The sequence below is a fragment of the Squalius cephalus genome (assembly GCF_949319135.1).
Source record: "Squalius cephalus genome assembly, chromosome: 16".
Classification (NCBI taxonomy): domain Eukaryota; kingdom Metazoa; phylum Chordata; class Actinopteri; order Cypriniformes; family Leuciscidae; genus Squalius; species Squalius cephalus.
The window spans coordinates 29,198,904-29,224,263 of record NC_137137.1 but is presented as its reverse complement, the minus strand read 5'-3'; the positions used below and the strand labels follow the sequence as shown (position 1 = coordinate 29,224,263).

Below are 25,360 nucleotides of genomic sequence, written 5' to 3'. Positions count from 1 at the left end.
ACAGTATTAAACTGTTCAAAACTGACAGTGCATACTTTCTATAGAATCCTTTAAAAAAAATCATTACAGCAGAACCACAATTTTCGATTGTGATAATAAAAAGAAATGGTATTTGAGCACTAAATCAGCTTATTTGAATGATTTCTGAAGGGTCATGTGACTGAAAACTGGAGTAATGATGCTAAAAATACAGCTTTGCTATTGCAGGAATAAATTACATTTTAAAATATAATAACATAGAAAAACGTTATTTTAAATTGTAATAATATTTCACAATATTACTGTTTTTACTGTAATGTGTGAATATGCTTAATATATTAATTTTATTTTTAAAAGTCTGTAATATTTATTCAAAAAAAAATAATAAAGAGGTCTCGTGCTCACCAAGGATTTATTCATCAAAGATATACAGTACTGTGCAAAAGTCTTAGGCATGTTAATATCCCCACCCCAAAAATGTCCCCAAAAATGGTTTTAAGTCAGTTATTTATATCTTTTGCTGTAGTGTGTCAGTAGGAAATATCAGTTTACATTTCCAAACATTCTTTTTGCCATTAATTAAGAAACAGAAGAAACTGAGACAGACTAAATCCAGAAGAACTGCGGGAACGTCTCCGAGACGCTTGAAGAAACCTTCCTGCAAAGCTCCCTGAAAAACTATGCGCAAGTGTACCTGGACAAAAGCCGTTTTAAACGCAAAGGGACGTTACACCATATATTGATTTGGATTTGTTAATAGAAGTTAAATCATAAATAAATTCAATTTATGATTTTATTTTTGAAAGCATTCTCACTTTACAGCATTTTAACACAAGTGCCAGTACTTTTCACAGTACTGTAGCTTTGCAGGAAGGTTTCTTCAAGCATCTCGGAGACGTTCCCGCAGTTCTTCTGGATTTAGTCTGTCTCAGTTTCTTCTGTTTCTTCATGTAATCACAGACGGACTCGATGATGGTGAGATCAGATCATACCGGCTGTTGTCAGATTCCTTGTGCATACAGAAATCTCACTGGATTATTACAATTAATGGCAAAAAGAACAATTTTTGGGGACATTTTTGGGGTGGGGATATTAACATGCCTAAGACTTTTGCACAGTACTGTATATCTTTGATGAATAAATCCTTGGTGAGCACGAGACCTCTTTCAATTTTTTTTTTTTTTTATAAATATTACAGACTTTTAAAAAGAAAATTAATATATTAAGCATATTCACACATTAAATTTACTAAACATTTGCGCCACTTTACCATTTGCTAATTCAGCGCCTAAAAATAAATAAAAATACAATCCATCAGCAGTCCAACTTTTTCCGGATTGCTCGCCAAAATATAGTTTTAAAGAGATGTTTGTCAAATGATGATCAAAAAATTGAGAAAATCTTTATAATTACTTTGACCATAGTGGTGGAATGTTTCTGTAGAGCCCCGGTAAATTACACTAGATCATACTGTGATCTGTGACCTAGCACTCAGAAAAGGAAGTATTGTGACTTGATTTGCTTAAAGGTGCAAAAAGCGATTTCTGAGAAACACTGATGATATTTGAAATCAACCCAAACACAGACATCCAGGGCCTTATAACTTTTTGCCACACCTCCCAATGGCTGGTGACTCAAGACATTTTTTTGCAAAAACAGGCAATATTGACACCAAAATTTTAGATACCAATGAAAATGCACAATTTTCTATCCCAATTTCAACACACTAGCTCCAGACAAACAATGACATCTCAAAACTGTCCTGTTACTATAGCTAACATTTCAACAACAGCATTTCTTGGTTCTGTAAAAATATAACGTTACTCGCATGGAGCAGAAACAACGCAATCTCTTTTCAGGCCTTCCTGCTTCGGTCTCTCTAACGCTGGAAAGCTTTTCTAATATTAGCACGGCTCCTAAAGCTCTTGCCTGATCATAACCCTTCTTTTCCCAGCAATATTCCTCTGTTCTTTCTTGCTCTCTCTCTCTCCTCCCCCATCATGTGTGTATACACCTCCTACTGCTGATTGTGTTGTGGTGCTCGGTCCGATCCACTTTCAGCAGCGTTTGTCAGTAATCGCTAACGGCACTTTTAATTCCTGTACTGGATTAGGTGCTCTGCACCACATTTTTCAGTCCAAGCATCACTGTCCAAAGTATAGCTGACAGTATCACACCAGTCTCTCAGCCTGAAGTCCTGCCCAAACTGAAGGGGTCAGAGGTCACACTGTGTGTTTGTGCACAGGTGGAGAACTGCGCCAGCAGCTTTGGCACGTTAGGCTCGATGGTGGGAGCACTGCAGGAGACGGAGGAACGTCCACCCGAGCAACACAACGATAAAAGCTCTCTGCTTCCTGGTGCAGTGTCTCACAGCTGATCTGCACTGGCCAGATTTACTCAATAATGTCCACACAATGATTTTACTGGTTTTTGTGTGAAGGTGAATGTGCTATGTGGGCCTTTACTATACATTTCATAGACACTTTATATACACATTAATGTTTTAATACATCATCAAGGGAATTCTTAAAATATTGGTACTATATATTTTAAAATATATTTATATAAATGCATTTTAATATAGGTATTTATTTGTAGCTATATACAGAACAGAGTTAGCTATGTACTTTTTTGGAAATTGGAAGGGTTTACTTGTTATAATTTTCCATGATATTTATTCTTTTCTTACACCCAGAATGATACTGCTTATTACTAAATCTCACATATAAGAAAATAAATACATCAAATTAAATTAAAATAACAGGATAAAAGGATAAACACTGTACAAAAAAAAAAAAAAAAAAAAAAAAACTGTACAGACATGTTTAGGGGAGAGGTAGCAAATAGTTAGAAATAGTTTGGGGTTTTTTGTTGTTGTTTTTGTCAATACTTAGCCCTTTATTTGTGAAGTGAGGATATTTACCAAGTATGTTCAGAGGCCTAGCTGTCTCAGTCCAATGTTTTTCTTTCTTTGTTAACTTGTTTTTTTTCTGTTATCTTGTCCTAGTTTTTATTCCATAATATTTTTTTCCTGTGTGTTTTTCTTGATCACATTTTAATCATAGGTCTTTTGATGACAATAAATAAAAAATGAGTTGCATTGTATTCAATTAAATAGACCAAATAAACATTTGTGCATTCAACCAAATTCTACTATTTGTGGATTGGGGAGATATAGAGAAATAAGGACCTGTCCATACTGGTGTACGAGTATGTTGTTATATTATGAAGAAGCATTTTCCAAAAATGTATATTTTACAATTATGAATTTTGAGTAAATACTGGATGAAGTAAGTTCATTTCATTTCAGCAATTTAAATCAAAGTTTAAATTTCATTTGAATTAGATTATCACAGTAGACATCGGCCACTCGACCCCCAATATTGGTCTACCACTATTTACGACTCAGTTTAGTGTTTTAGAACAGAGAGAAATTGGCTAATTATGGCTTGAGTCTGTCAGCTTATCGGGTCTGCACCTGGAAATCACTGTAGGTGAAATGCAATAACCAGACGCTGTGAGGGGGATTTCCCCTTCATTTCAGCCTGCAGTTTCTCATGGCAGCAAGTCCTCAGCCAGATCCTCAAAGAACACGGAGCAAATCATCTCAATTAGCAGAAGTGGCAGATAATGAGAGAGAAATCCAGAGCACATGATGAATGATTAGGGATGGAGAAGCTCTTATTTAGAGGCTTTAAAATGACAAAGGCTTGCGCCCAGAGCCATTGTGTTCCAGTTAAATGAAGGTTGGGGTAATTACTTTGGCTGAGGCACAAGCTACTCAGGGTACAATGACACACACACACACACACACACACACACACACACACACACACACAAGGGCCAAACCCTTCTTCTATAGAAAGTAAAAGCACTGCCAAGACAGCAAAGGAACAAAAAATCTGTATGACTTTCAGGTTAATATAATGAAACAAAAGAAAACATTTTATTATCGGTTTTAGATTACAACCATAGTCTCAGAAATAATTTGGCAAAGATTGATATTCATTCACTTGTAGACATTTTATAGGTCTTTTTTTTTTTTTTTTTTTTTATCGGTCAAATACCATGAGTACCATTTTCCCAACATCAAAGCCTCAGATTCATGTTTTAGAATCTGACCACAGGGGGGAGACATTATACCATATTTCACACACACAAACACATTGCAAGTAGTATTTGGTGTACAAGTAAATCATACGGATATGGTATACAGTAGTGAGAGGATATTTGTTTTTCATGGCCCTAAAAGTTTGATTAAACCATCAAAATATGAGGAACATATCTGTCTTTTTATATATATTTTAAATATGAAGGAAGAACAAAACAATAAACTTGGTTAAGTTATTTATCTGACACATTTTTTGGGGCGAATAAGGCAAACTACAGCTACAGGTTTAATTTTACTATCCAAATAAAAAAATACATAGAAAAACAAAAGGCTCAAAGAAAAAGAAAAAAGCATATATTGACTACAACATAATCAATATTTATTTTTCTCTCTTTCATAATCATAACTGGGCCAAAACTTAGGTCCGCACAATTTGGCATGTTTCATTGCGTTATCACAAATAAAACAACAGACTCCAAGTCCAACTACAAAATTTGCTTATAAATAGGCCGGACATTTAGGCTACTACTGTATGCATTAAGTTCTAACTTCTGTTTAAAAATTAATTAATAATTTTAAATAATTTTAAATGATGTTCCTTAAACTGGTCTAAAAGTCTAACAACAAAGGATCAATCAAAAATGTAAAAAAAATAAAAATTAAACTGGAACTGGACATTGAAAATATAAAGACTACAATGCAGCCTACTGTAACCTACAAGCCACTGTGCAATTTAAAACAGCCATTTTAAAGACTTGCTTTAATCTACCTTTCTGAAATTAATCATCTGACTGTAATAAATTGAACCTATATTGATTATTTGACTAAATTATCCATATCATTTGCCAGTTTTGTGTATAATTCCTGTGCATATACACTCAATCATGTCAGACAACAGTTGACATGACAATTACACTGAAATATGATTCTGTAAGAATAAATCGACTACGAGAAATGAAAAAGAAAAAAAAGAACTCGGCTGAGCTCAGGTTGTGACTGATGCTGTCATCCTCAACCAGATCAATCCAGTCGGCACCAGACATGGGAAAATAATGCAAATGTGCCAACAGGTGCGTTTCTCAAGCAGTCATTTGGGCTCTATTCTGGGCTCTGGGATAGTGTTACATAATATCAATTTGGATCTTGCATTTTTGCTGCATCTTGACAGCAGTAAACATTTGTTATGTTTTGGGTAAACTGGTTAAACATGTCTTATTCACAATTGTCATAATACGATAGCCTTGCAAAAGTTGGGTGATTAACTGAATATTCCCACATGGAAACTTCAGTGCAACCCTCAGTGAGATGAAGCAGCCAGTTGAACCGTGCTTCTTTAATGCACTTCACACACAAGTGGAGTCTAGTTGCACCGGTGTTTGTCAAGTATTTCAAGCACTATACAGAAAATTAGTTTTCACTGAATCAAAATTGAGGGCATAACCTTGAAATTGAGAGAAAAAAGCATTTTGGAAAGAGAAATCTGTCTGGAACTTTATCTAGCACTAGAACACATAAAAAGTTAACAAATATGATAACAAGGGAAGAAAACAGCTGAACTTTTATTTTTGCATGTTAATGTATTGCTGCATATATGTTGCTATTGTTGGTTGTTCAGAATGGATACTAGATTACTGATTATTATTGTTAAAATCTACTGAATACTATGCAGAACATACTGCTGTGTTAAATTTAGATTTTTTTCATGATAAACATTTTAAAAAATGGTAAGACTGTTGTTGTCACATGACCCCAATCTACTTAATGGATAATACATATTCACAATATACACACAAGTCAGTTTTGTGTAAAATGTCTTAACTTTGTTAAGTTTTTTTTTTTTTAAAAGATGTAAATAAAGTGTTTTTGTCTTACCCTGATTTACTATGATAAGCCTATTATAAGTGTTTATGGACCTGTCTAAATGCTGGTCTTTGCACTTGACCACTTGTCTACTTAAAATACGTGTTTCCTGTTTTTGGTTCAAATGGGCATGAAGACTGTAGAATGATTGAGTGTAGATCTTTCCAGTTAGTAGCAAATGTTGTACAAAATACACTCATCTTAGTTTGCACCAATAAAATGTGCAACACTTTGGCCTGGTTTCACAAACAAGCCAGGATTAGGCTTTAGTTCAATTAGGACATTTAAGTAGCTTTTATAAAATAAAATAAAAATTACTGGTGTGCATCTTGAGACGAAACAATGGCACTGACATATTTTAATAATTGCCAGTCTTGCCAGATATGTTTAGAGAAATCAATAGGGCTAGTGCATTTTAGTCTGGGACTAGGATTAAGCCGTGTCTGTATATAGCCTATATATTTGTAAAATATATATTTTATATTTTACCACCAAATTATATTTAATTAATATCTAATTAATTTAACTTTCCTTGACATATCGCGATTTCAGGGCACGTGAGATATCTTAATAGCCTACTGTTCATAGATATTCGAGGTAGTGGGTTTATGCTGCCTTGAGTGCATTCACGTGCTGTCAGAAATTTTAGGACTACTTCCCACTTCTGAAATCGTGATTATTGAGCTTATCGCATTCAAATTTTGACTTGAGAGGGCGTTCATATCCATTATTTTAACAAGGAAACTAGTATTTCCTATAGGCTATAGCACGTGAAGGCAGCATTAGTGTTGCGTGCACGCACTCTCAAGTGGCCAAGACAACAAGTGTGAGTATTTGGACGGGCCCTATATTTTAGACCTATCGGGATGGTTTTTGTTATATTCAGGGTTCAGCAGTGAGTTAAAGGACTACAGATTTTGCGGAAAATTGCGTACATACGCCACTCACCCGTGCATGTCTCGTCATATCCGTAAGTTGCTCCAGCAGCTACTTTGACTCTTTGACACTACTTTGTGTGAGTGGCATTGTCAGTTGCAATCATCCGTTTAAAAATACGCAGAACAGAGGTATTTGAAATGTCAACATGTTTTATTGAAGATAAATTGCCACACGTAGAGTGAAGGGTCATATTCTTCCGCACAGTCACGCAGAGCCGAAGCACAACCAAAACAATGTTCTTCCGTAAAATGCCTGCAGTTTTGTTTTTGTTTATTTAATCGCTAGAGGGCCAAAAGTTGAATTTTAGAATGTTTTTCAGCCACTTAAGTAGGACTCAAGTATTACGTTAATGCAATTTCATATTTCTTTTGTTGTCTTTTAAATATGGTTAAAGTGTTCTGCCAGTCAACTGACAAGCATTTATTGTAAAGTAATATAGGTCTACTTTAACGTCATTTCTATTGAAACTTATGTCATGAATTAAATTAATTGCACATGTGTAATGAAGTTGCAGTTTAGTACATTTAAATGTACTGTAACATCTAATAACGCACAACAGTTACAATTATAATCAAGGTCTTTACATGTGCTTTAATTTAGTAGGCTACTCATCAAATTAAGTGTACCATTTTAAAGTAGCCTACAAAAAAAGATGATGAAAGCATGATTTCTTTAAAGTAAAACATTTTATGTGACATTATCACAAAGTGCACTTTTTAAAAATGTGTTAAGAAACATGAAATATGTCATAAAAGTATACTACTCTCTTTCATTATTATTATATTATCTGCAGGTACAGAAAATATACCAATAAGATTTGAAGTACACTACAAGTGCACATTTAATGGAATTGGGGGGGGGGGGCTTATCTCACACTGCACATTTTGGCAAATGCATGTCATAGTCCAGTTATCTCATGCATTTAGACAACTGTGTGATCATAACCTACATTTTGACTGCAGAGATTGTAAGGAAGCTATTCCGTATACATTTCCAATATCTTTAATGTCTAAACAGTGTTCTAAAACAATAAAAATAAGTGACTAATTCTCCCGTACAGAAAGGGATTCATCAAATGTCCCCTGCACCTCTTTACTGACGTCAGAGACAACAACATTAACACTTATTACACAGCTCCACAATTAACCTCTGCATCACATTACAGTGAATGAGGGGCTTGGAAGTCAAGTTGACAAGCATTTCAAACTCCCTCCCTCTCCAGCCCCATGTCACCCACACTCACTTGTCTGGAGGTGTGGAAGCTGGCGGAATCATTATTGGAAATGACTCTGCTCACATTCCTGCAGATAATGTGGTCGTCACGGGTGTAGACGCCACCAGGAACGCTTCATGGCCAGACCTGCCACCTCTGAGATCAGAAAGAGAGCCTCTTTTCTCCCCACGCTGACAGTCATAATCCACAGCTCCCACCGAGTAACTGCATCTCGTTCACAATCAAGTGTCTGTTTTGAAGTGAAGTTATGAAGAAGTGCGTAACGCTGGGGAATAATTGAACAATGCACCATGGAACTTACAGCTTGCCTTGCATATACAGTAGTCAACATTTGAAGCCAGTTGGGCCAACCCATTCTTGGACAACTTTGATGATCCACTTCAAATGTTGACTACTGTGTAATAAAAAACAACTATCATTGTATTTTTCCTATGATTGGCAATTTAAAGTGAATCCCACTTGGACACTTTTTTAGAACTTGTAAGTGGTGTTTGTTAAGGCAAGCATCTAATTAAGAATCTAATCAATTAAATCTAGTTTTAGTAGATTTTTTTGGGACCACTTTATTTTGATGGTCCACTTTATACATTCTATTGACTATAAGTAACGTTGCACCTACATGTAACACTTTATTTTGATAGTTTCCCAACAGACATTCTACTCACTATAAATAACTTTGCAACATGTCAACTAACTCTCATTAGATTATTAGTAAACTAATATCTACTAACACTTTATTGTGATGCTCCCCAACAGACATTCTACTGACTATAAGTAACTTTGCAACTACATGTCAATTTATTCTACTAACCCTAACCCTGCCCCTAAAAGTCTACTAACACTGTCATGATGTACAACGTATGCAAGTACAATGTTACTCATAGTCAACAAAGGCGACCATCAATATAAAGTGTAACCATTTTTTTTCTCCTCTGAACAAACCATTTATATGCTAATCTACAGTCAAGCATTGCAGTGCTGTTTGGTTACCAACCTGAGGACAAAAAGTTAAGCCATACTCAGACAAGCGCAATAAACCAGGCAACCTTTTTCTAGGAATATGAAGCAGCGTTACCATGGTAACCGTTCAGTGATGGTGCTGTTTAGTACCTCTGTCCAAATATTGCTTTGGAAGCAAAAGAACGTTTAGTAAATATCAGTTCATCTGTCTAAGTGTACCTTCAATCCACTGGGGAAATTATTTCAAATTATACTTAAGGCATTGATATTAGGTTGGTCAGTAAGCCATAACCTCACAACCGTTTGTTTTTTCTGCCTACAGAAAAATGATAATCACTGCTCTACTTTTTAAAAACATAAGCAAAGCAGTATTAGGAATATACAGAGCATCACTTTCACATGTCTTTAGGTAGCCTACCAAATACCAAGAAAAACAAAGTAACAAGTAGATCAATAAACAAATAATGCATGTTTATCTTCCTAAAAAATAAAATAAAATCAATTTTGAAATATTTATCAATTCACATTAAGAATATTAAGAATTCACAACTCTTGTGAAACAGAAGTGTGCTTAATTGTTTTGAATGTGTACTTCAAATCTTCAATGTATATTTAAGAAAACTACTTGGATATTATAATATCGTAAAAATAAAAGGCCATTTAAGGGTACTTTAAGAGAGAACACATACACTTAATACACTTCTAAAATGTGCAACTTGTAATAATGTCAAATGAAACGTTTTACTTTAAAGTACATTTTAAATCATTGTTTAAATAATCTTTCATCCTGCTTTAAAGAAGTACTGTACACTTATTTTGATGTGTTGACTAACATAATAAAGCACATGTAATTGATTATAATTCAAAATGTTGTGTGTTATTTGATATTACAATTAAAGTTAATATATTTTAAATGTACTAAATTGTAACTTCACCATTGTGTACTTACAAATATTTAAATACGTAACATACAAGTTTCAATAGAAATGACATTAAATTACATTTTAGTTTACCATAAATGCTTGTCAGTATTTTCGCAGTACACTTTAACTAAATTTCAAAAGGCAATAGAAGTATTATTAAATAATTATTTAATATAATATACAGTCAAACCAAAAATTATTCAGACATCAGATATAATTTTTGCTTTCTTCTTTTTTATTAGTGGGTGCAGGACACTATAGTTCACTTTTGTAAGTGAGAATAGCAAAATAAATTAAACTGTGACATATCATACCCAAAAATTCTTCATGCAGTGGACTATAAAATTTATACGAATTTGGAACAAAAAAATTATTCAGACACTTAAACCTGACCATGTTTTATTTAATTTTTTTTTCTTTAATTGCTAATGCGACCTTTTTACACCACAGACTGAACAAAATTAAGCATAGCTTGGTAGTTGTTTGACCTAAATTGGTATTATCTAATTGTGTACTTAAACTTAACAGCTGACAGATATTCAACATGATTCATTTGTGAGACAGTCTAACAGAAGGATGGCCAAAACCAGTGAAATATCAATTGATTTGATAACTCTGAGTTCTTGTCATATTTTATTATCATTTTATAAACTATAGCGAATAAACTCTGATAATGTATGTGTCTGAATACATTTTGACTGTAATTCAAAAGATCACGGGAGGAACATTTTCAAGTATTTAGATAAACCAGACACAAAAATGAAAATCTATCTGGGAAACAACATCTGATCAGCTTTCATACTTTCCCCAAATCTGAAGAGAGAAAACCCATGGCCCATAATGCACCATTTTGCGCTTATATCTATAACTTTCACAGGTGGGGGGTTGTGGCTACCAAGGGGACTGCCACATTCCACCCCAAAAAAGGCAGTGCCGTGGGGCAGATAGAGCCAGCAGCTCCAGCATGAGTTGACAACACAACAACCAAATATGCAGATCACTTCTTACAACTCTTGCTCATGTTAATGTGATTCAGTGGCTTTGCAGGTTTGAATGGCACAGCTAGTGCTTTTGGGTATTTGGACAGATTTCAAAGGTAGTCATACCTTATACATTCACAGAATAACAATGGAGCTGCATGTGATTGATTAAGGTTTCACCAGCATGTTGCTTTATAAAATCCTTAAAATCTGTTCATTACAAAAAGGATTCGTTATTAGACTAATTACACAAGGTTATATGTAGCTGCTGGTTATTGACCTGGCAAAGGCGTAATGGCTGAAACAGCACAGAGAATAAAGAAATGTCCCAGACTAACTGAATTTACCCTATTGTCCCTAAAATTAAATCATCAAAAAATAAAAACTTGTAAGGCAATGTATCTTTTACCCTGGCTAGAACGGCTTCATTTTTTCTTTTTCTCTTATTGTTTCTCCAACAGTAGCCTCCACAGGGAGCCCAAGCCCTACAGATATTCATTGATATCTGTCAGTAAGTTAGCAAAGACAGTTTAATGAAGCTGAAAGGACGGCTAATGAATGCATGATGGGATAGAATCTATGTCTGGAAGGGCTAATGTGACATATTTATATATATATATAAAAAAAAAGGAACTGAAGCTGTCTTATATCTTTACTTCATTTATTTGAATGGCATGGCATCTATCTATCCTTTACTGTAGACAAGAATATATAATATCATGTTAAAGCAAAATATTTTATAAATGGTTCCATGTTTAAATTAAAGTCAATTGATTTACAGCTGAGATTTTGGTTTTGCTTTGAGACCCAGATTTTACTTTGGACATCAAGTGGTGACCCAGCACAGAGCACAATAGTTTAACATATAAAAACAAAGTCCAACTGAGGAGGGAGGTTAGGGGCTCTGGAGGTGGATGCAGAGCTGGACACTGAAGGAATCTGGGACTAGCTGGCAGAGGGGAAACCCCATTGTGGAGATGATGGAGGGAGGTGCTTGGGTGGAGCCAGAAAACCAATAGACAGTGATGGAGGTAGGAGGGCTGGAAACTAGTGATGATGAAGGGACCAGGCAACACCGTAGGACCTGGAGGTCAAGGCAGAGCCGCTGTGACAAGTGGCCCCGGTGGAGCCAGAGTGCCAGAGGACTGAAGCAGAGCTGGTGGGAGTGAGAACCAAGGTGGAACCGGAGGGAAGGAGGAGCCAGATGGTGCCAACTGGTCGACGGACCAAGGTGAAGTGACAGGTTCAGCGGCCCAAGCGGAGCCAGGCAGCAGAGTGGAGCCAACAAAGGAGGAGCTGAAGGACTGAAGGGAATCAGCAGAGGTGGGGCGGGGAACTGGATGGCGAAGCAGACTTGGAGATGTGCGAAAAACGAAAAAAACTTGGAGCTTGGTGGGACCAACAACAGCAGTAGACTTTGGGGAATCATATTTTCCAATCCATCAATTAATAATGTAGAAACCTGGCACAGCTCACCCTCAGCAGCGGGGGTATGGGCAGGGCTCCACTCCATGCCCTCATACTCAACTAATATGGTTACCTCGACGGATGTTGGTGCCGGTTCACACTCCTGGTCCGACTCTATGTGTGGCTTGGGCTTCAGGACAAAGATGGCCTCGGTAGTCTCTGGCACTGTTTTCGTGATGGGCTTGGTCTCCTTGTCTGCAGTGGGCTTAGGCTCTTGTTCCATGGTGGACGTCGTTAAAGTTTTGCTGTGCTCTTAGTCTGGCGTGGTTGTTCCTCGATGTAGATGGTAAAAGAGGATGCACACTGGACCAGGACCTACTCTACAGAGAGCGAATGTCCCTCGAGGACCGTTGTCGGGTAGTTGTGCCTTAGTTCGCTCATCCAGGCTAGTCTGGAAAGACACGCACATCCAGGAAATAAGACTCGCCAGGTCAAAAAAATTCCCTGTATGGTCCTCCTGGGTATGATTCTCTTACTCTAAGCAAAGCAGGCTGACAGCTGTAAAGTCCATAATATTTAACGTATAATCCTTTCTTTTTGGTGTTTGGTTTGTTCTATCACGACGTGGCTGTAGTAATCACACAATGATTGACGACAAAAAAAAAAAATCACAAATCCAATAGGAACATGCAGGAGATCACAGGAATAATACTCATAAAAAAACAACCACATAAAACATAGACAACACTGAACACTGAAAAATGAACAGAGGGAACTAAGTCATTAAATACACAGGGACTAATCAACATAACATGGAACAGGTGCGTAACTCAAATCAGAAACCATGGCAACTTACAGGGAAAATAATGAAGATGAAACCAAAACACAATGAAGCTTAACATAACCCTGACAGGTTGCATTCATAGTTTATATAGTTTTCTGGTTGTATTTACACTGTTTTATCGATGCTTTTGTTGTTAGGTTTGGGTTAGGAGCACAGCGCGTTCTGTGACAATCTAGTTTACTATTCAAAATGACCCATTCATACTCAAAAACTATCCATTGATTGTTACTGTTATTGTGTATTGTGTACCATACTGAGGTATCTGTGTTCAGTTGGGTACCTCATTACCTATATTGTGTAGATATGGTGTCTAGATTATACAACATTCAGACTGGTACATCATTTGGCTGGCTGAAAGTCTAACAAGAAATCTGCTAATTGTTATGGTTTTACACGTACATGTAAACCTAGTGGGAAAGGAAAATCCTTTGAGATGTTATCTTAAAGGTGAAATGGATTTAAGGTACACTTTTATTCTAATAAACAGTTTCAAACTAAATAAAATATTACATCATTATGTAAAAGGATCTTGGGCGATTTTATTATGTCTTTAATCTATGGTTACATTTCCCAAAACACCTCAGCACCAAAGACAGGGTCCTTTAAGAGCAACAACCCTTTTACCCATTAAAGGCCAATAAGTAACATGCTTGTTCCAGCTTCAGGGCAGAATATTTCCCACATTACTGTGGTGTGAAAATGGAAACAGTTGATTCACAATGGAATTCGTTAAGCTAAAGCAAGGTAACAGAGAGATATAGGATGTACCTTACCCACAGACTAATTTGTTGTGTTTGAGAAGGAAAATATCAGTATTACTATTGCTCATACTTAAACTTAAGCACTTAACCTGTTCTTGCACCACTTGTGGATTGTACTTCAGAGAGGTGTGTTATTACTTACATTGAAGAAAGGACCTGGGTGATATCTAGATTATCACAAAAACAAGTGGTGAGCTCTTATGATGTAGTCCAGTAAGCAAAAACCTAGCAAACCCCAGAATACCCTAGCAACCACCTAGAAATGCCCTAGCAACCAAAGAGATCACCTTTGGAACTGCGTAGCAGCGCCTTTTTAACTAACCAGAACACTGAAAACCTGCCTAAAGGCACAATTGAAGGTGTAACAAGATATTTCTTTCTGTTTTGATTTTATAGCATTGTCAAGCAAAACCTAAATAATCCTATTTGCATGCAAGTTAAATATAGCAGAGGGCAAGGCTAAATATATCAAACTAGGCCTTAGCTTGGCCTTATCTTTACCAAAATAGCACCATAGTTGATGGTGCAGAGGTGACAATACTCATGTAGTGTGGAGCGCTGTCAGTAGTTTGGAATGCAGTGGGCTGGATAAAAGCTGAAACAGGGGTGAACTATGATGTAATTTAAGGGATGTGGGAAGGATGTTGAGAAAGATGCAAACATTTGAAGAGAATTGTGAGGTGTTTATGAATTTGAAAGCCAATGATCTATCAGTCAATTCAATGATCTGAAAACCCAATTTCCTTCTATAGATAAATATATGTGGCTCAGAGCTTTCACTGAAATACATTCCTCTGGATGGTTCAAAGTCAACCAGAGTTTATGTGCATATTTTTAATGCATATTTCTTGTTACTGACCATTATATAATGGCCCCAAAATTATTTGGAAAAATAAGAATGCAACAAAAGAATGTGTGAATGTCATTGCATAAGATAATAAAATAGCAATGCAAGTGGCATTTACTGTTTTTGTTTTTGTTTTTGAAACAAGTTCTGCCGTTATCAATTATTTATTGAAATGGAATCATTGTTGAGTGTTCATTTACGGTAATATACTTGCTTTGTTGCCACTAGGTCTCATGATAAAACTCAAGAGTGTCATTCCAGAGAGTTTGAGGATGTTGCTGACAGGCTGAATGTCCGACAGAGCATCCTGTGTTTTATCAGCTCTGAGATTCCTTTAGCGGACATGGATATGTGTGACTAACTCTCTTACCCCTTTGCATAGTCATATTGCATGGATCGATTGGTATGGGATAGTTAATTCTTTGTTTAGACTTAAGAATATTAAGTATGAATTATTAAAAAACTGTACTTTAAACATAAATACAGTACCAAAAATGTTAATAAAATAAAATTAAGTAAATTAAACAATATCATTAATGTTGCTTTGGTTGCTAGGTGGTTGCTTACTGGGCCAAAGTACAGTGAAACTATGAGGGGTTTTCTATTTTATTACCCCAAGATTAAAATCTTAAAGGGACAGTATATGTAACTTTTTTTTTGTTCAAAATTAACAAAATTTCATACATTTCATTCAAAGTGTCAAACATCCTCTACCTGATTCACTATGGTAAGCCTATTATAAGTTTTTATTTAGACCTATCAGGATGGTTGTTGCAGGAAATTGTGTACATACCGTCATATCCGTAAATAGAGAAAAGTTGCTCCGGCTACTATGAGTATGGTATGAAAAGCCCTATTCGGACGGGACCAGTTTAACATGGCGAGGTGGGGTAAGGTAATAATTACCAGAGATTCTCTCTGATTTTAGTCCCGTCCGAATGTGCCATCTCAGTAATCATTACGGATAATGTCAGTAAAGATTACAGCTACTTTTACCTTCAGTAAAAAAGTCTGGAAAAATTACCTCAGGTAATACTAATCCTGTGCGAATAGACCCTCTGTAAATATGTAGGTAAATATTTCGGCATTTCCTGTTTAAAAGTAGTTTTCCGTGGTTTTTCAAGTATGAAATAGCATTCATTTACGTTCTAGATGCTTGGAGAAGTCTGTGGCAAAACTGAAGTGTTTTCCACACACCATTCACATCAGAAAGAAGATCGAAACTTGTTAGAGGCACGGTACATCCTTTAGCGTTACCATTTCCGTCCTTCGGATGAGACATTAAACCGAGGTCCTGACTCTCTGTGGTCATTAAAAATCCCAGGAAGTCCTTCAAAAAAAAGTAGGGGGATAACCCCGGCATCCTGGCCAAATTTGCCTCTTGGCCTCTGTCCATCCAGGCTGTATCCAGATCTGATGAAGGACCTGCGCCTGGACACAACGTCAATGCAGTCCTGAAGTGTCAACTAGTCTTTCCTCTGTGAAGGCCTCCTTCCCTTCCCTTTACCTCTGTACAGACGTTGTCGGGATAATTCCAGTTCACGTGGAAGCGATAAAAATTATGTAATATAAATTTTAAGGCTAGACAAGTAGTTTGTTGAGGGTTGGTTTGTAACTACAAAAGGTTGGTTGGACTACACGCCTGCGCACATTTATTTTCAAACGCGTATAGACTGAATTCGTAATACGCATGTGCACCATACCTGTCAACACTCCCGTTTTCCCCGGGAGTCTCCCGTATTTCACACCGATCTCCCACCCCCTCCCGTTTTGTTATTTCTCCCGTGAAACTCCCTAAATTTGTATGGCCCAAACGTTGTTATATAAATAATCACACCAATATATTATTCCAAGGTTGTCCAGTTGCCAGATCTTGTATGAAACCCATCCTACTCGCGCAATCAACACATCATACAAATTTCAACCCATTTGTGAGCTCAACCTGGCAACCTACAACCCAGTTGTGCCGTCGATATCTGCGCAGGTAGTAGACGCGGGAAGTTGAATAAGCGTTACTGGTAGAAATGGGAAAAGATTCAGTGGTAAGTAAATATTTAACGCAATTAACGCAGTGTAACAGATTAAAGTCTGAATAGAAGTTAAGGCTATAGGAATGTTGCGTTTATGTGTGTGTAACACATTCTGTCCTTTGGGACTTGCCGTAGGCAAGAGAGAGATGGGCATGCGCATAAGATGACCAGAGGTTGACACGGGAAAGATTAAAGAGTGTGCACCGTTCATGGAACTTCTGTGTCTCGTTTTCATTATTTTATTATCCCAAAAGTGTTTAGGCGAACTCAATACAAAAGCTCGGTTACATTGGTGGCAGCGGTGGGATTTTTTTTGTACTGTAGGTTGAATTAGTGTTTCAAAAGTGTTTCGGCGGGTTTTAAACTATTTTAGTTATCGTAACTTCTAAAGTTTATACATTAGTTAAGGTAGCACACGCGGTCAACGGATTGTCATTATGTGGTGCAAGGACGAGGAGGACAGTTTTAGTACTATGTCACGGGACCGTGACAGAGGCCATAGAAGCGTGCAAATTGATTTGCCTTCACCGTTCTCCGGGGAGGAGAGGCAAAGCTTCGTGTGCTGGGCCAGACAGTTCGAAGTATCGGTCAAAGCGCTCAAGGAAGGGAGTGGAGCCGCTTCATACAACTATGAACTGACAAGGATTTTACCTACACGTCTGTGCAACGCAGCCTTTTCTCTATGGGACAGTCTCTCTGATGCTGTTAAGTCGGACTATGACGCGGTGAAGGAGAAGCTAAAAGAGGCTTTTGGACGGAGACAGTTCATGGAGCGATTCAGAGCCAGTCTGTCTGCCCGCCCCCGCGCAGCGCGGGAGAGTTTGGAAGTGTACGCAGCAGAAATCAGCAGGCTTGTGGATGAGGCTTTTCTTGAATACGGCGACAGAGCCCAGAGGGAAGAGAAGTTTCGCCGTTTCTGGACCCGGTGCTGAGGACGAAATGTTATGAGCAGGGGGCGACGGACATGGAGGAGGCTGTAATAATTGCAGGTCGGTGTGAGAACGCGAGAAATGCGGTTGATATGGGACATGCGACTGCTAATGTCAAGTATAGTCAGACTGCCGATGGGACTGTGGCTAATGTGAACTCTGTGTCGGACATTAGTAGACTGTACAGAGCGATTGATAGATTAACTGACGAGGTGAGGGTCATGAAAGTATCTCTTAACCGTTTGGAGGACGAAAATCACAGACTGAAAGAGAGAGTGAGCCGTAGCGGCACAGAGTGGAGTAGAGCGCGCTCCCCGTCACGTGAGTCAAATCAGTGCTGCTGTCAGGGGCGTGCATGCCGTATGCAGACATATGAGACGCAGAGAGGCCGCTCATCTGAAAGAAAACCATTTATGGAGTTCAATGGTCGTAAGGAATACAATGCGACTCGTAGCCCTATGAGACGCACCGCCAGCCCCTCCCCCAACCCCAGCATGCGGAAACGAGACACAGAAGTTCCATGAACGGTGCACACTCTTTAATCTTTCCCGCGTCAACCTCTGGTCATCTTATGCGCATGCCCATTTCTCTCTTGCCTACGGCAAGTCCCAAAGGACAGAATGTGTTACACACACATAAACGCAACATTCCTATAGCCTTAACTTCTATTCAGACTTTTATATGTTACAGCAGCATACGTTTTTTTCTGTCATCATTTGACTGCATGGCGTTACATTATTATATGATGCGCTTTTATTCTTGCTAATGCTTTTAAACCATTCAAGCCATATCTTACTTAGGCTATTTTATAAAACTTTAAAAGCGGAAAGCGCATCACTCATTCCCGGGAATACATTTGACATCGCAGTCTGACCTTGACGGAATAAATATCCTACGCCAAAAGTATACCAGAGAAAAAGTCTCAGCTGTGCTCAGATTTGTAAACCGTAGGCTACAGTTGCTTTGGTTTTTCAATCCGTACCCGTTTCGCCCCGTGGCTCAAAAGGGACACAACAAAAATAGGGACACACGAGAAAGCCAAAATACAGAAAGAAAAAAACTACGTACAAGGTAACAGTGAACAATTTCATAATCCGTGCACGCTTTCGCAATCGTTGTTTTGTAAATCGTTCTTTCGCAATAGATGTTTGTAATATTCAGTTCCCGTGAAAAATTGTGAAATACTGTTCCAATAGGTGAAGTTACACAACAATATGCTGATTGATTACATAACAATATTTGGATGTAATATTCAGTTCCAGTGAAAATCTGTTCCAGTTAATGGAGTATACACAGGTGATGTGTAATATTCAGTACCAGTAAACTCCACCCGCTGGACCAGTTTCTTAGCCATGTTCAGTTCAGTTTTGCAAACTGTACTCACAGATTTGTGGCCTATAGCCTACCTTATTTTAGAAATCTGTTTTCTGTATATTGATTTGTTGTGTATTGTTAAGATGAATACAACTATCTTAACTGAATTTTTCTATGATTTGGCGATGGGGTGTGTAATGTATAGATTACATGAAACCGCATGTGGTTGAACTGAAACCCCCCCAGGTCTCCCGTATTTTGGTACCCAAATGTTGACAGGTATGATGTGCACACCATCAGCGTTCTCACAGGTTTAGCTTTTAAAGTTTGCTCAGAGAGAACTTAAGGGTTTTCTGTTAGAATAGTGTCCTGTTAGCGGCCCCTAAGTTAATAACTAACGATCATTGCGACGGAAGTGAATAAATCAAAACTAACTTTAGCTGGACAATAACTTTATTCTAGAGCTGCTGTAAAGCCAAAACAATCTCTGTTACTTTAATTCCCTATTAAAGCTGCTTTGAAACAATCTTTGTTGTTAAAAGCGCTATATAAATGAAGGTGACTTGACTTGACTTGAATAGTAAAAGGGGACTATTAAAAGCCTGGAGTGTGCACAAAGCTCTTTTAGTTTTCAACTGCAATGGATGCAGAGAAAATACTCTTTTAGACTCCAGTGAATGCAGAGGAAATGTTCTTTAAATGGCAACCACCGCTGACGCGCCGTCACACCAACACTCTCTGGAGAGCTACTTCAGGGTTTGTAGAGCACACATACAGATGATTGCAGAGCAGAATCAATGAAACGCTCTGCTCCAAAGCTCACTCGAAGGTGAGATCCCACTTTGTTAGTCGTTCTGATGTGAAGTCGACAGTGGCTGACTGATAGGGCCCTAAATTAAAAGATAGCTTACTCTGTGGAGTTTAATTGTGAACAAACAAGTTATGTTTAAATTCATTCTCAAAGTCTAACATGGAAAACATTTCCTTCTCTATTAAGGGTGGAATATCGTGACAAAATATCAATAACGTATGATATGGAAAAAATATTGTGATAATATTTTTGCCCATATCACCCAGCCTATTCTAAAGAAGTAACAATTTAAGGTATCAGTCATGTTCTAAGCACAAACTGTTAAATGAATGTTAATTGCATTATTTAAGTGTCATTTGTTGCAGCTTTGTTGCATTATTTTCCTGTTATCTCTGTAAAGCTGCTTTGACACAATCTGCATTGTAAAAAGCGCTATATAAATAAATGTGACTTGACTTGTCATGTGTATTATCATTATGGTGCTTTGTATTTGTGTGAATTAATCTTACTCTCTTGGGGAAAAGCTTGTGATGAACTTTTGTTCCCTTTCAGTCGTTCACGTTCGACGTAGTCAACGTTCGACTGAATGGGATCCATGCTAGGGAGTCTGTCATCTTCGACAACTATTGAACAAGCCAATGCAATTGGCGTGCGTGATTCACATCACACACTCCGGCCCAACGGCGGAGGTTTTGGATAAACACCCTGGCCTATCGCCAAACCCTCAGCCCGTAAACAGACCTTTCGTTTCTCCGGGCCAATGGCTCCTAGAACGAGTGTCCACTAATACCGGCTGAGGGGCCACATATAAAGGACATGCAGTAACAGAGGCCTGGGCGCCCTCCGACTGCTTTGGCATCTATTGCTTTGAGTTGCTTACAGTTTCCTCGCTTCGAGACACCGCTGCTCAGCGAGCATGTACTGGTCTGAAAAGACAACATTGCGACCATCGGGCTACACTCCCCTCGCATGTTGCAACTCGCCTACCACCTCCTCCTTGGAGTCAGAAGCTTCTAAGGTCGCTTCATTACACTTATTACTGCTGGCCTGCTCAATCGTGCCGCTGACAAGCCTCATGACAGCCTCTGGTCCAGATAGAGTGGAGACTCCGTCCCCAGCTGGCCAGCTGTTTGGGACCACTTCGGGGTCGCACAGATACGTCTGTTGCCCCTCCGGACTCGTCCCTCCGCCAGTTGTTTCTTCTCCTGTCTGAGTGGATATCCCTCGTCACACAGTTTTAAAACTCTAGCCACAGCTGGCCCTGGAAATGCATTCCCCAGTGAGCCATCTTGCACTACGGTGCTAAAAACAGGAAGAGATGGAACAGGTCCTGATAGTGGCCCAACCGACCTCTCATCTCGACAGCCTTCCTGACTCATTCCTCTGAGTACATTCTCAAGGATGGAGCATGATGGCACCTGTGTCTAGACCTTGGAGAGTTCCAGGTCTGGTTCTAAAAAGAACGGGACGCGGAGGTTCTGGTTACAACTGCAAGATTTTTTATGCCGTAGACACCATCACTTCTGTGAGAGCACCCTCTCAAAAAGAGGCTCGCTCCCCCTTAGAAGTGGAACCTATTCATTGGTTGAGTCTTCTCTCAGTGAGGAGATCCTGAAGGTGTTCGATCACTTCAGTGCTTCCTTCCTGCAAACGGTTGGTCTGTCTCCTCCACCTCAAAATGTTGTGGCCTCTGTATTGACGCACATCATGATGCAGTAGATACAAATCCGTGGGAAGTACGACTTGATCGTCAGGTTCCTGAGGGGAGCAAGGAGAAAAGAAATGACCTCCTTGCGTCCCCTCTTTACCCTCTTGGGACTTATTTCTGGTGCTACTGCACTGCAGAGACCTCCCTTGAGCCCTACAGGCAATGATTTAAAAATTCTGTTTTTAAAGAAACAGTTCTCCTGCTTGTTTGGTCTCTATCTAGAGGGTAGGGACTTGCCCGCATTTTTGGTCAATGAATCGTGCCTGGAATTCGGGCCGGCTAACTCTCATGACTCCTGAGACCCCGGTCTGGATGTGTGCCCAAGGTTCCTACCTCTCCCTTAATGGGACCAGGTGGTGAGCCTGCAATCGCTGCCCCTGAGAAGGCAGACCCAGCCATGGCTTTTCTCTGTCCGTCCGCTCCAATGCGGTTATATGTGATCAGAATGCAAAGCCTAGATCTTAGACCAGTTCTGTCTGTTACGGAAACCAGCAGAAGCTCCTCCTAAGCGAGGGTATTGCTCCCTCCTAGGCGTTGACACAGAGTGCCTCGCTGAACAGATGTTAAATAGAGTTGGGGGCTGGGCGACACCTATACACGTTCGCTAGAGAACTAGCCTATGTGTCGAACCGTTGCTTCCCGCGGGCTCCCTTCACATGAAGCCAGTTTCACTGTAAGCACGGTTCGAAGTGTCGGCTTGCTGTGCCATTCCCCTCCTATGGACTGGATACGTGCGCAATTCTTGCTCCAGTGAGTTCCCCTTCTTAGCCGAACCCTGTCGAGTTCCTCCATACCCTTCGGCAATGGACGTGGCAGAACGTCCAAAGCCAGGCCTATCACTCGTATGCACTGGTGGAACCTGTGTTAGGCTGGGTCCATATGTTGTGATCCCTACGGCAATCCCATATGTGTATTCTTCCATGGTACGGCTCCCTGCGGCGAGCCCGTGTCTTCCCTCGGCAGAGTCCACTCTGCCGTCACTGTTCGGTTGATCCTCCCCCCTGTTATAGGCTGGAGTCATCCCAGTGACATTCCATATGTTATACTGCCAGTCATCCATTCAGTCCATATGTGTATTCTCCACATGTTACCTCCCTTCGGGCAGGAGGGGATTTCTGCAGCGTCTCTTCCTTCCTTGATAGGGTACACTTTCCCAGTGGTCCTGTGGAACAGCAATTGACTTCCCTGGCCAAAGCCTTGCCCTTCTCCACCTCAAAATTGCGGGGGGTCAGGAGGCTTTCGTCCAGGTGTTAACTGGTCCGTTCCAAACATGCTACACAGGCACTGGAAGGTGGCAGCTCTAGTGACGCTTTCCATAGTAGATCCCATTCAGTCTAACGCCAACTACGTCGACTGTGAACGACTGAAAGGCAACGTCTCGGTTGCATATGCAACCCTCGTTTCCTGAAGGAGGGAACAGTGACGTAGTCTCTTAGCCACTATAACTGGACCACTGCTGACTCCCAGTTACTCCTCAGCGAAAAGCAACTAGTGCGTGCATCCACTTCCGTATTTATACCCGTGTGTGATGCGAATCACGCACGCCAATTGCATTGGCTCGTTCAATAGTACTCGAAGATGACAAGCTCCCTAGCGTGATCCCATTCAGTCGAACGTCGGCTACGTCTCCGTTCCCTCCTTCAGGGAATGAGGGTTGCATGCACAACCGAGACGATTCTTCATGTGGCTCCCTCTTTTACCACCTGCATTATCATGATGGTTGCCAGTATTTAATGGATCTTAGTGTGCATTGTAGGATTTACTGGTTTCTTGTTTGTAAATTAGTTTGTAAATTTACTGTATGTTTTGTAATGTACTTGTTACATCATGAGAAGAATGGCATCTACGCCAATGTTAGTCTTTCTGTTTATTCCGAGGTTTACTGTAATCAGCCGTATCCAGATCAGATGGAGGACCTGCGCCTAGACACGACCACAACACATCCCTGAAGTGTCAGCAGAGATTGTGTCAACTTGACTCTCCTCTGTGAAGGCCTCATCGACACGACACGAATACCGTCTCAGATGAAACTGGATAATATTCTGATTGTTCCAACCCATTCTGACTTCTGACCTATAATGCTGACTGAATCATAATCATACACTGTTCGTTCGTTGGCGAGAGGAGAACTGGCCCCCCTACTGAGCCAAACATTTGTTTTGTTTTTTAATGAGGCCAATCTATGAACATTAAAATGAACTATGAACATTAAAATGAACTAAACAATATTAGCATTAACATGATCTTAGTGTGGGAAAAAAATACTAACCTAAACAAGGGACGAGTCACAATTATTATATGTGCTAAGAAAAATACTGTTGATTAAGTTTAACCAAGAATATTCTATTAAATTAGGCCACTTTTGTGAACAGTGATCTCAAACATGAAGCCTGTAAGCAGCTAAATCCTGTAAAAATGTCTGAGTCTCATGGCAAGATCAAGGTAGGGCAAAAAACTTTAAGATAAATGTATCTCATCCTTTTAACATGACCGCTGGCTATTCAGGTTTGGGTTGAACCTCAAGAGAGGCCTGGCTCAAACCAATAAAGCCCTGAGGCTAGTTTCCACCCAGCATGAGGAGGACAGGTGGCGAGGGCTTGACTGATGATCTCTTGCAAGCTTTCCACTGGAGCACAGTATGAAGGCAAACAGGGACTGATTAGCATTTTAGCGGCCATCGGCATCTAGAGCAGCTATTAGGAAAACAGGTCGGAGTCCATCTGGAAGATATCTTTCCCTCTGCAAGTCTAATGACATGTGGCTATAAAAAATTTAAACACTAATTGTTGTGTTGAAATGGCTAATTTTGAAATTATAAGTTTTTAAAAGGACAATAAGCAAATATCTAAATACTGAACTATCTAATCATGATTTGCAGTGTACCAGTAGTTTTATTTGTAGCACATTTATTATACATCATGAATATGATCTCTTTAGCAAATAAATGACATTTGAAACAGACTGCAGTGCAGCCTGTCATTAAAATCTTAATTAGCCCCATCGGCTTCTCATCAGGGAAAGAGCAGTGCTCAGTGAACTGTGCTTGAAGTTAAGAGCTTCCCAAATGAAATATGAGAGAATATAATAAACGCAGCCAATAGACAATATGATGGTAATGAGAGACAAAGATGGGTTAAAGCTGAAGTGTGTAATTTCGGAGCCACTGGCGTCACCAAAAGCAACTGTTAGAACAATAATTGTTCTCAAATAGGTTTCCTAAACACTTCTCCTGTCTGCCATTATGTGACCCATAGTCTCACCCCAAGATCTCGCCATTGGCTGAGACAATGTTGCTATGCCAGGCCCAAATACACAGAGCAATGTTTTGAGGAAAATAAAAATCCAAACAGCTTACTTAAAGTTGTCTCTACAAGGAATAGGAGAAAGTTACATTGATTGAAAAATTATATATTTCAGCTAGTGTTGAGAAATTGCTTTCTATTGTGTATTGATTATTTTAGTGGTTGGAGTTATGTTTATTTCAATGTGATTCAAACATCTACCAAATAAAGGATGGGCACAAATCCACACACATGGGAAAATTCAGCTGAAGACATCTATTGTGTGTTCCTTTCTATTGTTTGAAGCTTTTCGAAAACATATTTCTACAGTTGTATAGACCTTATTCAGAGCAGCACCATGACAGGTATGAAAGCAAGGCTGTGAAGACTTACCGTACTTGCAATGGTATCTGCTGTAAAAAGCTGTATAAAGCTCCTAGAT

At 39.1% G+C, this 25,360-nt stretch overlaps 1 protein-coding gene across 1 annotated transcript in view; it reads right to left on the bottom strand.

The window, feature by feature from the left end:
- clcn6 (chloride channel 6) overlaps nt 1-25,360 on the bottom strand; it is a 526,148-nt gene that overhangs the window by 460,806 nt on the left and 39,982 nt on the right. The gene's annotated exons all lie outside the window — the stretch shown is intronic.